The sequence below is a fragment of the Neovison vison genome, chromosome 1 (genome assembly GCF_020171115.1).
Source record: "Neovison vison isolate M4711 chromosome 1, ASM_NN_V1, whole genome shotgun sequence".
Taxonomy (NCBI): domain Eukaryota; kingdom Metazoa; phylum Chordata; class Mammalia; order Carnivora; family Mustelidae; genus Neogale; species Neogale vison.
The window spans coordinates 40,362,581-40,378,156 of NC_058091.1; the positions used below are offsets into that span (position 1 = coordinate 40,362,581).

The 15,576-nt window shown below is 41.2% G+C and overlaps 1 protein-coding gene across 1 annotated transcript in view; it reads left to right on the plus strand.

The window, feature by feature from the left end:
- BACH2 (BTB domain and CNC homolog 2) overlaps positions 1-15,576 on the plus strand; it is a 363,936-nt gene that overhangs the window by 91,619 nt on the left and 256,741 nt on the right. Inside the window, exon 2 of the mRNA XM_044245496.1 lies at positions 2,642-2,754. The gene's annotated coding sequence lies outside the window, so the exon portion shown is untranslated. The remainder of the gene's footprint in view (positions 1-2,641; positions 2,755-15,576) is intronic.

Sequence of the window (15,576 nt, forward strand, 5' to 3'; positions counted from 1 at the left end):
ATCTGTTTGCTGAGGTGTTTTCAGTTAATGATGGTGTGTGTGTGTGTGTGTGTGTGTGTGTGTGTGAGAGAGAGAGAGAGAGAGAGAGAGAGATTAGGAGAGGTATTTTATTTGTAGGCTTTGTACGTATTTTAATTCTGTAATATCTTGAAATGAAGCCACTTGAAGCCCAGGGTCTACTGTCTATGACAGCATGACTAAGAAGAATTCTTTTCCTTCTCTGAATCTGGTTTCCTGATTTTAAAAACGACCACTCAGATCAGTATCAGTACTCAGAGTATTCACAGAAAAGTGCATTGTGCAGTTTTGAGCTCTATTCAGCTGTAAGATACTCTTAACAATATTTTTCCAAAAGATTTACAGTCCTGGACATTAAAAGGTTTTATTTTTTTTTTTAAAGGCAGTCTGCAATGATTATGAACACTGTGTTTAAGACTGTATGTTAAGAGTCTACATCATCCTGGGCTCTGTGAGAACAAAGAAAAAATTTGTTAATAGTATTTAAGTACTTTCTATGTGACTATTATTTCCCTCTAAGAGTTTGTACGTTGACTCTGTTTTAGAACCAACATACATGAAAATAATGTAAGAACACTTGGGGTGGTGGGGAACCCAGGGGAGGATCCGTAATGACTTTTGTGCCGACTGTATCCCCAAGTTCTGAGGGAATGGGGCCTGTGGCATGATTGGAGCTGGGTGGAATTTCCTTGGGGAAATTATGTTCGAGAATCCTTGTCTGTTTATTATTATCTTCTTGTGCCCACCTTTCCTGTGTTGATACCAGTGTGTACAATTTAATGGAATTGTGACATCAGGCATCTGTGCAAGGCATTTGGATAAGTTTCCCAGTAAAGTGCTGGGCTGTAGGCTTTAAGTGGATTGAATTACATACATTAAAAAGGAAACAGCATGTATAGAGTTCTACTTGGAAACAGAAATGTATTAGCATCTGCTTCTGAAATTCAAAGAGTAAAAGTTACATGAGTAATTTTCTTCCAGTCATTATAAGATTGGTTCGAATTAGATACTGAATTTTCTTGACTTTGAAGCAGCAATCGATTACTCAGGCGTACAAGACATCGAGAGGTATTTGGATGTATTTAGGCTACAAAGTCAGAATTCCAAAAAGAGAATTCCAGGGTGTCTCCATGCTGTACATCATTCTTAAAATATGTTATTGCTGTGACTCAATGTGGTATTTTCTTTGGAATCTATGAGTGTCAAATAGCCAGGGAGTGATCTGTAATTTCCTCTCCCTATCTTCTGATTTGTGCAAGGAATTTAATAATCTTATGTTCACAGAATAGTAATGTGTATGGGGTAGGAGTTTATCTTTTGAAAATATATATTACAAAGTCATTTTCTCAATGGTGAAAGATGTTAACATAGGGAATATAGCCTTGGACTTCTCTGCGTCCTTGATTCGGCAGACACACCAGGACGTCTGGTCACTCCCCACTAGACAAAGGCTGAGTGCTAAGAACTAAAGTGATTATGTTGAGCACAATTATGGCAACTTTTTTCTTTTCTTAGCGAACAATTTCTGTATCATTATTATATATGATTATTAAAAAGAATATATATTTTAAAGCACTGCAGTTCCATTTAAACCTGTAATTCCAGTCTTTAAGGAAAGGTTCGGATAAATAAATCCTTCCTAGATGCAGCCAGAAAAAGTAGCACAGAAATAAGATGATTACAAGGAACCTTACAATGTTTGGCTCTCCTTTCCAATTCACCCACAAACATTGTTCAGAGAAGAGACTACAAATCTAATTAACTGGTTGCAGATATTTTCTTTATTTTTCCTTAATGGTTGACACATTAAGAGCTCTGGAGCAGTACAAATAACAATTTTACTCTAAAATGTCACTCAAGTGAATCAAAAAGCCTCCCTAAATAACCCATCAGAGGGGATGTTGAGTCATCTGGTTCATTTGGCTCATGGAAAACTGACCTCCTGAATTCCCTTCTAGTAGGAACTCTACTACCTAGAGAAGGTCCTATCGGGAAGGTCCTATCTGTTGAGCCTGGCATTGTGTAGTCAGTCTTCAGCAAATGCCTGTCTCTTCCTCATAGGCCGCAGGGGAGGCATTGAGATCTGCCACAAAGTAAGTACTACTCACATGCTAGATCCTTTCTCCTCCCAAGGAGGCTAAAGCCTGAGTGGGAAACTTTTACAAAAGCGACCCCTCTGGGTTATTGATTCCTATGTCCTCAGTATCCTGAACTTCGTAAGGGCTGAAGAAGTAGTTATTGAAGGAAGGTTCTTGTTCTGGTATGTTGATATCTGCTCTAAGCATATGATATCCAGCTTTTCTTTGGCCACTGGCATGTCTAGTGTCTGTGACCCCAAGACTTCTGATTTGAATCTCTAGACCTGTACTGTCCAGTAACATCGCCACTAACCACACGTGGATCTTTACATTTAAATTTAATTAAAATCACCTACAATTTAAAATTCACCTCTTAGTTGCACTAGCCACATCTCAAGGGATTAGTAGCCACACGTAGCTAGTAGTTACCATACTGGACCGTACAGGCAGGGAACATTGCCATCATGGCAGAAAGTTCCACTGGATGCAGGACTGCTCTGGTTTTCCTGAAGCACCGCTGATGGATTTCCTCTTTGTGTTTGCAGTGCAGCTGTCTGCTTCAGGAAGTGAAGTCTACAGTAACGAGGAGAATCTTTAAGAGCTGCCTCGCACTGTGACATGTCTGAGCCCTTGCTCCAGTCCCTGCAGCATGAACAAGGTAAGAGATACTTTTGGGCATCAGCTTTTTGTCTTCTTTATAGTACCATGATTCTTCTGGGTACATAATGCCTTCCCACGACGTGAGGACCTTGCTTCTCCTGCCACAAGCATCCCAGAGGTTGGAGAGTGGGGGGACCCCAGCGAGCAGTGTTCATAGGCGGGATGGCAAGAGGTGGTGGTAATAGCCTTCCAGATGTGTCATTGCATTTGTCAGAAGCTTCTGAGTGGCTGAAATACCGGTTGTTAGTACAATTGCCTTGGCATAAATGTTGGAAGATTGAGTTCTGAAGCCAGACTACCCGGGTTTAAATAACAGGTCTTCCAGATGACTTTGGGCAAGTGGCTTAACCTCTCTTGTCCTCAGTTTCCTTTCCTGAAAAATGCTGATAAGAGTACCTACCTCACGGGGTTGTTAAAAGGATGAACCTGAGTTCATATGTACACCAGTGCTTAATATAGTGCCTATCTACATTACAGGCATTTGATAAATATTTGCTGTTGTTGTTTCTGATGTTGAGGACAATGTTGTCTCTTAGATGTCCTTGTAGGAGAGTCTTAAGTGCATCTGCAACGTTTCCACTTATTCCTTGAGTGACTGAGCAAGTAACAATTGATTACAGTTGGACACTCAGGGATGAACAATGAATGAGTCTTAGGTTTTGCCTGTAGCAGGTGACAGGCTTGGGGGTAGTGTGGCTAGTGTTTTAATGAGATGCTTACCAGGAACTCTGCAAGTACAGAAGGAACAGCCAGCTTTGGGAGATATGGAAAGGACTGTAGTGGAGGTGACATTTTGAGTCAAATCTTGAATGATAAATGGCCATTTCTTAGACATAGAGTAGGGCAGGGCATTCCAGGTAAAGGAAACAGGCTATGTTTAAGCACAAAGCATATGAGAAAGTCTGGTATGTTTGGAGAACAAAGGACTTGGTACAGCAGGATATCTCAACACTGTTAACATTTGAGCTGAGTAATTCTTTGTAGTGAGAGGCCGTCTTCCACTTTGAAGGATGTTCAGTAGCATTCCCTTTCCCCCACTTCAGTCTGGCCAACCAAAAACTTTCCCCAACATTGGCCAGTGTCCCTTAGGGGAACAAAAATACCCGTGGCTGAGAACCACTGCACTGGGGGAAGATGATTGATATGAGCCCAGAAAATGAGGTAAGGGTCCAATTCTAAGAGCCACTGAAGGATCTAATACAAGGGAAAGACATTGCCAGAGGCCTACAAGAAGAGGTAAATTATCCCATTAGCGATGGATTGTGGTAGAATTAGACAGTGTTTTGAGACAGTGTGTCTTCAAAAGGTATTATGGAATCCCTAGGCTTTAAGAAAACCCATTTAGTTTGTTGAAAGTCCTTTTCTAAAACCCCCTTTCCAGTGGTGATTTTTTTCTCTTGGCCTGTTGTCTGGCCTTCTCGTGCTCTCTGCTTTACCCCACTGGAAGAGGCCAGAAAATAATAGGAAATGGTTTTTGAGAGATTTTCATTTGGCCAAGAGAAGAAAACCTGTTCTGATGCCCACGATCACCACCACCACTGGCTTAAATACTTACCTTTAAGCAGTCTTTGAGAAGCAAGCTTTTGGAATACTGGGAAGTAGGCAGGTATTCCATCCCAAAGTCAAGAATGGAGGGTGGGGAAGAGGAGGAGACTCATCACTGTGGTCATTGCAAACCTTGGCATCTATTAGTCAGGGTTTGGTGTACTGAAACATGAAGTCAACTCTTGGGAAGTCTGATTGGTGGACACAGTTTGCTATGACAGCCCTGCCCTAAGTTTCTCCAGGACAACTCAAGACCTGATGTCATGGTTTGGCTCTTGATATGCAGCTGGGAACCAGACTCCTCAGACTTTTCAGGTGTCTCAGTAGGTGTGTCTGTTGCTTGGGAAGGTATGTTCTGCCTAAGTGTCCCAATGAATGCTTTATTTTATGTTATTTTAATTTAAAGTGGTGATGAAGCATGATGTGTAACCTTCATAGGTCAGCATTTTTCTTATGGTTTTCTTGGCATAAGACAAAGAACACACCACCCTTTGGGGAGGAAATAGATCTCAGCTTAAATAAAACCAGACAATCATCTCATCAAGTAGGATATGTTAGTTAGAATGTTGGAAATATTTCTGTGGGTACGGTTGATTTTCCAAGTAGATCTGTTTCTAGAAAGCTGGAGAGTTTTGAATTGCGCACTTTCCACTTGCTTGGACATACAGTCTCATAAATCTCCTTCCTTCCCAAACCCCAGCTAGCGTGTGGGACACTTGAACTGTGGAGATGTCAAGTTGGAGGGCGGTACAGTGTTCTAAGGTCCACCGTGATTCCTGTGAAGTGATGGGGCAATTGTGATACAGTGAGCCATTGACATCTCCCTTTGGGGTTATTTAGCAATGATATCACTAGAAAACAACTGGAATGAGCCCCACAGCACAAGACACTGACCGTTTGACCAGTTTAACCAGGCTAACCTGATGGTGAATTGCTGTCCACCAAGTAGTGGTTTCTCTCCCCACATTCATGAACTTCTGTCTGTGGCAGAGTTTGGGGTCACACCAGAAAAGGGTGCAGTTCTGGGCCTCAGACAGCTTGCCCACCAGTGCATTCGTTTATACATAAGATTTCTACATAGCAGATACCTTCACGTTTATTAACCTTTTTAGTATTATAAACAGACTTGATTGGTTGTTCATTTTGGGCTTATGTTCTAGCCTCACATGTTGAGGACACTGTGGGTGCAAAGGTTTCCCCAGGGTTCTCCTTCCCCTTGGCTCTCGTGCACACTTGGAGACCCATCTTTCCAGTTTCCATACTCTTCTTAGATCTTTTTGCGAGCGCTGACTTTCTAATCTTTATATTGATCCCAAACTTTATCATTAGGATTTCACTGTAAATTTTGTCAAAAGTTTTTATCCTCTCTACTTTCTCAGGCATTCTCTTATTAATAAAGATAGATGATATAATACACATTGTTGCTAGTAAGAAGGGTTAATGTTTCACATTTGTGTTATTTACCTATCATCATGCTGTAAAGAAAGGATTTTAGTGTGTTACTTAAAAATCAGAGCCAAGGGCTGCCTGGGTGGCTCAGTGGGTTAAGCCTCTGCCTTCGGCTCAGGTCATGATCTCCGGGTCCTTGGATCAAGTCCCGCATCGGGCTCTCTGCTAGGTGGGGAGCCTGCTTCCTCCTCTCTCTCTCTGCTTGCCTCTCTGCCTACTTGTGATCTCTCTCTGTCAAATAAAATCTTTAAAAAAAAAAAAAAATCAGAGCCAAATGGGAGGCAAGTTGGACAGGATGGGATTTTGTAGAGACCACTGGGCAGGTTGATGAACGTTGGATGTTGGGTACCCAGCAGCTCGTAAGTTCACAGAGCCACGCTCACAGGACCCGTGTTCTGCTCTTGAAAGCTCCCTCTTCCTAGCAGCAACCTCAGAATTACAATTTTAAACTCTTTCCTTCGTGGTCATTATTTTCATGAAGGCATATCACTTGCTGTGGTCTGCCTTGAATTTATGAGGACACCCCATCTGATTGAAAAATAATTGATTTTTCCCTGGTTACACAGAAGGTTCCCCTCCCCCCACAGTGAAAAAGGAACCTTCTTGAGACTTGTTTCTTCCTTCTTATGCTCAAATACAGTCAGATCTGATTGCTGTTGCTTTGGACAAATGCCATCACATCCAATGAAGTACAGCCATGTGTCTTATCTCTCTTGGTGGGTGGATGCTACTGTTTTGCTTAATATCCACCCAGCAGAATTTTTTCTCTGAATATTTTACTGTGCCAGGTTTGAGGCAGTTTCACCTGACACTCAGATCAATATCTCTATAGTCAACTAAAGAGTAAAACTGAAATTCAGTTTTTGCCTTCATTTAGAGTTTTTCTTACTTGGCTCCTCCTTACTATGAAGCAGTGAAGTTCGGAACTCATTACCGCCGGCTCTCCCCACAGCATAGACATGACCCTACTTGATTAAATGTCAGCTCCTCCAACACACACTTACCAAGGGTGTACTGGGTCCCGTGCACTGTGCCTATAGGACACCAGTGAACAAAATAAAGGTCTTTGCCATCCAGAGCTTCTATTCTGGCCAGGGTAAGGAGAGTCCACTTATTTCAGAGGTTTAATACTTAAACATTCACCTAGGGGCGTCTGGGTGGCTCAGTGGGTTAAAGCCTCTGCCTTCTGCTCAGGTCATGATTCCAGGGTCCTGGGATTGAGCCCCACATAGGGCGCCCTGTTCAGTGAGGAGTCTGCTTCTCCCTCTGCCTGTCCCGTGGACCCCAACCCCACCTCATGCTTGTGTGCGTGTGCTCACAAAAAAATAAAATCTCAAAAAAAAAAAAAAAAAAAAAAAGGTCCCATCCTAGTCAGCCCTGCATGGGGCTCAACAGGGAGCCTGCTTCCTTCTTTCTCTGCCTGCCTCTCTGCCTACTTGTGATTTCTGTCTGTCAAATAAATAAAATTAAATTTAAAAAAAGAAAAAGAAAAAAAAATCTTTAAACATACACCTAACATGAAAATGTACTCAGTCAAGGTAGGAAAGAGATTATCAGGCTCTCTCAGACGCAGTGAAAGAACACATTTCTCAAGGGAATTTAAACAATGTGTATCAAAGTCTCAAAAATACACATACCTTTTGACTTAGAAATTCCATTTCTACAACAGTTACTCAAAGGGAGTTGCCATGGATGTGTACAAAAATTGAGGCAATGTGTTCATCATATATTACAATAATAGTAATTTTTGGAAGGTATTAATTGTGGTATACAGCCATACAATAAAAATACCAGGGAGGGATGAAGGGATATTTAGTGACATAAAAAGATGTTTTAAATGAGTTGTGGAGAAGGCAAATTACAGAAGAGTATGTACAGCTGGATCATTATTTCCCTTTTCAAAAGACATACATGACTACACATACCCATCAAAATGTTAAAAGCATTATCTTCTTTTGCTTGTATGTTCTAAATTTCTTAAGCAATGTACATTCTTTCATACTAAAAATAAGGCACCCCTGTATTTGTTTCTTATTTGAAAAAACACTTTTCTAAAAAAAAATAAATAAAATAAAAATAATAATAAAAGGAAAAAATACTTTTCTATATTTTTAGCTTTCCTACAATGAGAATGAGTGTTTGTATATATGATTAAAAATCAGAAAAAAAGCAAGTGGAGTGCCTGGGTGGCTCAGTGGGTTAAGCCTCTGCCTTTGGCTCGGGTCATGATCCCAGAATTCTGGGATCAAGTCCCGCATCAGGCCCTCTGCTCAGCAGGGAGCCTGCTTCCTCCTCTTTCTGCCTACTTGTGATCTCTGTCTGTCAAGTAAATATATAAAATCTTTTAAAAAAAAAGGCAAAGGTTTTAAAATAAGTACCCCCTTAGCTGTGGTACAACTGGATAAGATATCTAGCAGACAGATAGAAAACCAGAGCCCTTGGTCAAAACAGAGATTGAAAGTCGGGAGCGATTCTATGTGACATATGACCAGGAAGGAGCTTTTTGATGTGCTCATGGTTTGGAGGCAGTAGTAAATAGAGCAACACTCTAGAAAAAGATACTGTCCTTTGCCTCAGTGACTCAAAACTTTTAAATGGAATTACGTCCTCTTACTCAGTATGTGTGCCATTTCTTCATCCTGCTGTTCAAAAGACTTGGCTGATGTACACAAGTTTAGACCAGTGCTTCTCAGACTAGGGTTTGGGAATGCCTGGGGAGCCCATTCACAGGCCACCTGCAAGGTCAAAACTACTTTCATAATAATGTTGTCTTTTTTTTTTTTCTTTTCCTTTCTCTTGAGTGTACAGTACAGTTTTTCAAGAGGCTGCATGGCATCCAATGACATTCATCCAAAATGTCTGTTTTAATTTTTAAGATGGCAACAACCATGGGCAGAAAGAATTGATGTAGACAAAAGCCCTTTAAGGTCTGCGGTCATTTTTTAGCACGTCCTGAGATAGGAGTTTGAGAAGCCGTGGGCTAGCCCGTGCCTATGTTTTGTGTTAGGCAGTCCTTACTCTAGGAAGAAGCTGGACCCGGGGCTCAGAGCAGTGAGTGCCCTGGGCATTGGTGTCACATCTGGTCTCACCTTCTACATCTGTAAGGATGTAGAATGAGCTTAGTCCTTATTTAAAAACAAAACAAAACAAAACCATTTTATGGAGTTCATGAGACTAAAGGGAACATTGTTGGCACAAGGCCAGTGTAACACCCACGCTACTTACGTGGAAGTCAGATTCTGCTAAATGAGGGATGTACAGAAATGGCAAACCTGGACCTCCATTCTCTCCCATGTTTATCACACTGGGAAATTCAGTGCATTTTTAGGAAGAAAACAGGAATATAATTCCCTTCTGAGAGGTATGGGAATACAGACTTAAATGTAATGTAGTAGATGGTCAATTTGCTATCAAGTGGGGAGAAGACAAATTTAAAAGAATTAACTAAATATGTTAATGCTTTGTTGTCTTTAAAATGTATGCACAAGGGGTCCCCTGTGTGGCTCCCTCTGTTAAGCAGCTACCTTCGGCTCAGGTCAGGATCCCAGAGTCCTGAGATCAAGACCCATGTCCGTCTCCCTGCTCGGCATGAAGCCTGCTTCTCCCTCCTCCCCTTCATCCTGCTGTGCTCTCTCTCTCACGCTCTCTCAAATAAATAAATCTTTAAAAATAAATAAAATGTTCGGGGCACCTGGGTGGCTCAGTGGGTTAAGCCGCTGCCTTCAGCTCAGGTCAGGATCTCAGGGTCCTGGGATCGAGTCCCGCATCGGGCTCTCTGCTCAGCAGGGGGCCTGCTTCCCTCTCTCTCTCTCTGCCTGCCTCTCTGCCTACTTGTGATCTCTCTCTGTCAAATAAATAAATAAAATCTTTTAAAAATAAATAAATAAATAAATAAATAAAATGTTCTATACAGTTCATTTGTGCTAGTAAATATAGATAAGACATACAGGTTATTTGGGAAATGCTTCCTACTTTATGTGGAAATATCTCTTGATAATTTCTAGTCATTTCTACCATGGAAGCAATATCAATGCTTTTATTTCAGTAATGAGACCTCTCTTCCTTTCTGCTTCATGGAAACCCAGTTCAGTGGGTCTCAGCTCACCTCTGAATCTCGGAGGGGCTCATGGCGGCGCAGCGGTCTGTGCCTACTTCTCTTCGTGGTCTGGGTGTGAGTGGAAAGTCTGAAGCTTTCTGTCCAGAGAAGTGGAGCGTCGGATGAATCACACACTGATGCACTCAAGTCCGCACCAGCCCTCAGACCGCGCGCACGCAGGGCAGGGTTCACGTGCTTGCGCCGGGGCCTTGACTTGAGTGTGGAGCTCATCACGGGCCTGACTTAACAGCTCCCAATCATGTCAGAAAAGATGAAGGAGGAGATGCACAGGTGGGAGGCAAATTAAGGCTTTGGAGTAGAAAGGCTGGACTTCGGGTTTAAGACCATAATGACCCCAGCAGGAGAAGAGATATGTTTTGACACGACGGTAATATAATTTCAAGACTGAGAGGCCTCGTTTTGAATCACGATAAGCCCTTTGAAATGTGGCCACCGCTACTGACCATAAAATAGGTTCCACTTGAATGAAAGAGAACATTCAGTTTCACCTTGGTTTTCTTCAGTGGTCCCTCACACACACTGTGATCGTTGGTTTGGGAATCTCATTTGTCCTTATTTCTGGCAGATTTAAAGAAGAGTGCCTAGGATTTTCTTGACTGAAGCAAGTTTTGCTTATTTATTTATTTATTTAAATTGATGAACTGCCCCATGCCAGCCTTCATGTGGAGCTTTAATTAAATGTTGACCAAACTGGTGGGTCCTCGTTCTGCATCACCATATCTGCATCACGAAGCCCACACAAGCCCACGGCATAATTAGACAAGTCCTTTGGGCCTGGGATGTGTGCTACGACCTCTTTCTTTGATGCTGTTCGTGGCCGGGTCCCTGTAACAAAGAGGCCACTTGATTCTGGTCTTTGTGAATCATGCAGAGGAATGCTTCTGTCTTCCAAGTCCTCAACCCTGCCCTTCTCCTCTCAATTAGTAGTCCTTAATGGGTACAATTAACTTACATCTTACTTAGTTAATTGGTGATTGGGTGATTGGAAACATGACTGTTTAGGTACTTAATCTGTGGTTTGTCCATCTTTAGAATATTAACCACTCAATTTGTCTGATTTTGCAAACATATCAGCTCAAACAATGGTATTGCTCTGTATCCAGGGAAATGCATAAATGAGAGATTACTTCCACCCAGCTTATTAATTTGAGTACCTAGTACTTTAAATTGCCCCTTTCCCCCTCCCTTTCTTGTGGTCCAGCTATCTTATTATAGCATTTAGCCCTTTGTTAGTATTCTTTCCAGCTTCCTTTTTTGGTCTTTTGTCTCTGTAAAATACTCCTAACATTGTTTTCTATGTTTTGAGAGAACATTGTATTTTTTAATATATGTGCATTTTTTGCTTCATTCTTTTTTTTAAAAAAAGATTTTATTTATTAGAGAGAGAGTGTGCATGCATGGGGTGAGGCAGAGGGGAAGGAGAGGGAAAGAATCCCAAGCAGACTCAGTACTGAGCACAGAGCCCCTAAGCAGGGCTCGATCCCCCAACCCCGAGATCACAACCTGAACCAAAACCAAGAGTCAGACACTAAGCCAACTGAGCCACCCAAGTGCCCCATTTGCTTCATTCTTAAAAACCTCATATTTTGTGAAAAAATTAATAAATGTCCTAGAAGAGAAGAGATACCTATTTCGAGTATATAAAACTACATATTTTTGCAGACAGTCCTCAGTTAATGTTCAGAAGACATATTTCTAGTCTTTCATAAATGACTGTGTTTAGGTTTAGATGAAAACATTTAGATTTTACTAATCACAGCTTGTATCTTCTTCTAGTTTATTTGATTTTCTTTTCTTCGTGAAATAGTTTTATAACTTCTTACCACCCTCAGATTTTAATAAAGTGGCATTATCCCAAGAGGCCAGTCTCAGTTAGATATAAGTATAAGCAATTAATTAAGATAACCAACCTTAGCCAGAGAGTTAGAGTGTCATCACATGTCACAATGATCAAGAAGCACCTGTTAATTAGAACATTGAAGTAGCAATGAGTTTTAGAAGAAAACAAAGATTGGTTGAAATTAGCAATATCTGCGTGTCTTGTTTTTTCATAAATCCAACCCATAAACAATTTGTTGTGACAGCTCTAGGCTGGCGTTACGGCATTTTGGATGGGGTCTGATTATGGCTAAAAATAGACGTGTAAAGATCAGAAGAGGAATATTAAACAATTGAAATTTTGTAAAAGACTGATGCTGTTTCATTGTAATAATTTCCCCAAAGGCACATTAGTAATGCTGCTAAATACAGACTTTAATAGACTTTAATAGTGTGTACTTTAGAGGCCTGATACACAAAGGAATAATGTATAAAACATTCATTATGGAAAATTGCTACCTTTTTTATTTAATAAGAAATCTGTTGAAACAAAACTATTGCACTGCCTATGGCATTATGTTCCTGGTATTAGCAGGCTGGAGAATAATTGCTACCATCTTTTACATGTTTCTCCTTACCTATTCTAATCAAGTTGCAGTCATATTTACTTATTTGTTCCATGAATGAAACGGGGGCTAAAGAAAAGCATTTGCATTGGTTGCACGCTTGTCCCAGTACCTGTGTAATCTCGGGCAAGCCCCTTAACCTCAGACTCCCATTTCTTCATTTGCACACTGGAGATCGTTCTGCTTACCTGGGAAGGTCAAGGTGGGCAAAGGTAAGTGTCGGCGCGGTGGAGGCTCCTCATAACGGGCGCTCAGTGAATGCTTCCTATTATGATTACTTTCTACATCTGTTTCTCTTTATTCTGGTGTTTCTACGGATGACAGTTGTTGGGGGAGCGGGAAGGGTGCGAGAGTAAGAAAAAGCAATTAAAAAGAAGCCTCGGTAAGCAGCTCTGTCGCCAAGCCTTGCATTGGATTTCAATTTGATTTTAATGTGCTGCTGCTGAGAGCCATGCTGTTGAAAAAGAGAGAAGAGTAAGAAGCAGATGCTCTGGGAAGAACAGTGGGGCATTTATCTCTTTTAATGAGATAACATCATTAGAGTGACAAAGTGCAGTGAATCGATACTCGAAATGGACTGGTGCTATCTTCCCAAAGTGCGGATTGTTATACTATCACAGCCTTAGAATCTGCTGAATCACGAATTCTGTCTTCTCTGTTATTGGAGCCACCGACTTTGATCTCGCAGAACAGACCCACACCTTAGTGATCTCCACAGGAGCAGGAAAACGGACTAATTGGATAAATGAGGAAAATCCAGGGTGATTTATAAGTTGCCCTGTAATCAAGGAACCTCACAGAAAGGAGGTTGGGTCTCCTTTTTTTTTCCCCTTTGGCTTTAAATGGCTGCACATCCTAACCCTCGTCCCCCTCCACCCGCTTTCCTTGCTCTGTGTCTGCTTCTTGGTGTAATGTCAGAAACGCTAATCATGTCAGACCGTGACACTGACAGCCCTGACATTCACAACAAAGAGACAAGAAGGAGAGAGAGGGAGAGAGATCTCAGAGGGGGAAGGTGAGGAGAAGCAGCAGGGTAAGTATTTTTTTCTCGCACATAAAATCTGTAGCTGCAAAACCACCAATGTTCTGGATGTATCACATCCAAGGAAAATTAAGGAAGGAGCGAGGTGAATTCTGATGGAGATAAAATTGGGCTAGGAAGATTTTGTGCTACTATTTTTTCCCCCTCTTAGATTTCAGTGTGTAGCCTACATTATAGTTACTGTGGCTATGATTTCTTCTCACCAAGAGGAAAAAAAAAAAACATGCTGTTAAAATGTTTTTTTCCCTTTCCCTACCCCAGTTTTTCTCTTTGAAACAAAGCAAAGTTAAGCGCTGATCTTAGCAGGAAGCGTGTGCTCTCTAAGGTTTTCCATTGACCAGATTCCCATAGTTTAATCTGAACAATAGCTGCTTCAGAAAAGAAGTCATTTGTGAGAGATGTTTTTTGACCGTGACAAAGCTGACTTGAGGACTGTTCAGTGTCATTCCCCTGGCTGCCTTGCCTTGGCCTCCCCGGCACCTGCCAGCTGCAGGAAAAGCTTACGTTACTGCAATTTGGAGGGCTGACTATGGCCAGGTCTTCCAAACACCTTTGAGGTTTCTCTCTCCCTCAGGCACTTTCTCCATTTGGAATTGTTCTGGTCAGTGGTCACCGATCTCGGTCTTGGATCTTGGATCCGTCATGACCTGGAAATCTGCCGCCACATCTTCTATGTGTTTGGAATCCAGACGCTGGGATCTAAATTGAGCTCTGAGCACTGGCTGAATCATCCTAGCTTTTCTGTAAACACAAGAACCCAGCTGCCAGCTCAGCTTTTGAGGTATTTTGAATTAAAACTCTATGTCTTAGCTAGGATAGCCTTTTACTTTTTCATCACATGAGGTAAAAATAAATAAATTAATTAAATGATCAAAAACTGAAAAACAATGTATTGATTCCATGTTATTCACCTTATTGTAAAGGAAGTACATTTTTTTATTTGTATTTGAGAGCAGAAGATGATGGTTACATAGTGAATTCTCTTCAGATTGATTACAAATAATATTGAGAACTCTGGGAAAACCTGAGACCTCTATTTACAATATTCTTGTCCTTAGCACGCAAGTAATACACTGGGGCCACTTGGGAGAAGTGTCCCTCTGAATTTACAAAATTAAACAAATTTAAGTGAATTATAGCATAATTTAAACTATGTATAGCAACCTTGACATTGTGGCTTATTTAAAATTCTTGAGGAAATTCTACTTCTACTGGCAGAGGAGAGTAAATTGGTACCTTGGGGAGGATTTAGGGGAATTACCCCAAAATATCTTCTTGTAAACTCACAATGTTTTTTGAACTTCTTTTTTATTCTAAAAATCTACGTGGATTTTATACCGTTCTCTATGATGTGTTCATGTTTTCTAATTCATATAAAGTAACTTTAAAAATTACTTGCCAGTTTAATTACTTAGTTAAGTATTTTATCAGGTAATTTCATTGTTATAATGAATAGGTCCTCAAAATTCAGTTTGACACAATGAAAGTTTCCTTTCTTGCCAAAGTACCAACCTAGTGTCGGTCTTTCTGGTCAGTGAACTGCTTTTATTCAGCAGTTGTTCAGAAATCCTGAACTCGGGCTCCTTCCATCTTCTGGCTTTACCAGCTGAATTAGGTTCCCAGGATGCTATAATAGAGTACTACAAACTGGGCACTTCAGATAACAGAAATTTATTGTCTCTCAGCTCTGGAGACTAGGAGTCCCAAGCTCAAAGTTGAGCAGGACTGGTTCTTTCTGAAGATCAGTTGTCCAGGTCTCTTTCCTTGGTTTGCAGATGTGTCTTCTCCCTGTGTCCCTCCATACTGTCTTCCCTCTGTCCAAATTTCCCCTTTTTATAAGGACACCAGTATTATTGAATTAGGGCTCACCCTATTCCACTAAGCCTCATCTTAACAATGACATCTATAATAATCCTATTTCTGAATTAACATCACTTTCTGAGGTATTGATGGTTAGGACTTCCACCATCTGAATGTGAGGTGGGGGACACAGTTCAGCCCATAATGTCATCTTTTTTTTTTTTTTAAAGATTTTATTTATTTATTTGACAGAGAGAAATCACAAGTAGATGGAGAGGCAGGCAGAGAGAGAGAGGGAAGCAGGCTCCCTGCTGAGCAGAGAGCCTGATGCGGGACTCGATCCCAGGACCCTGAGATCATGACCTGAGCCGAAGGCAGCGGTTTAACCCACTGAGCCACCCAGGCGCCCCCCATAATGTCATC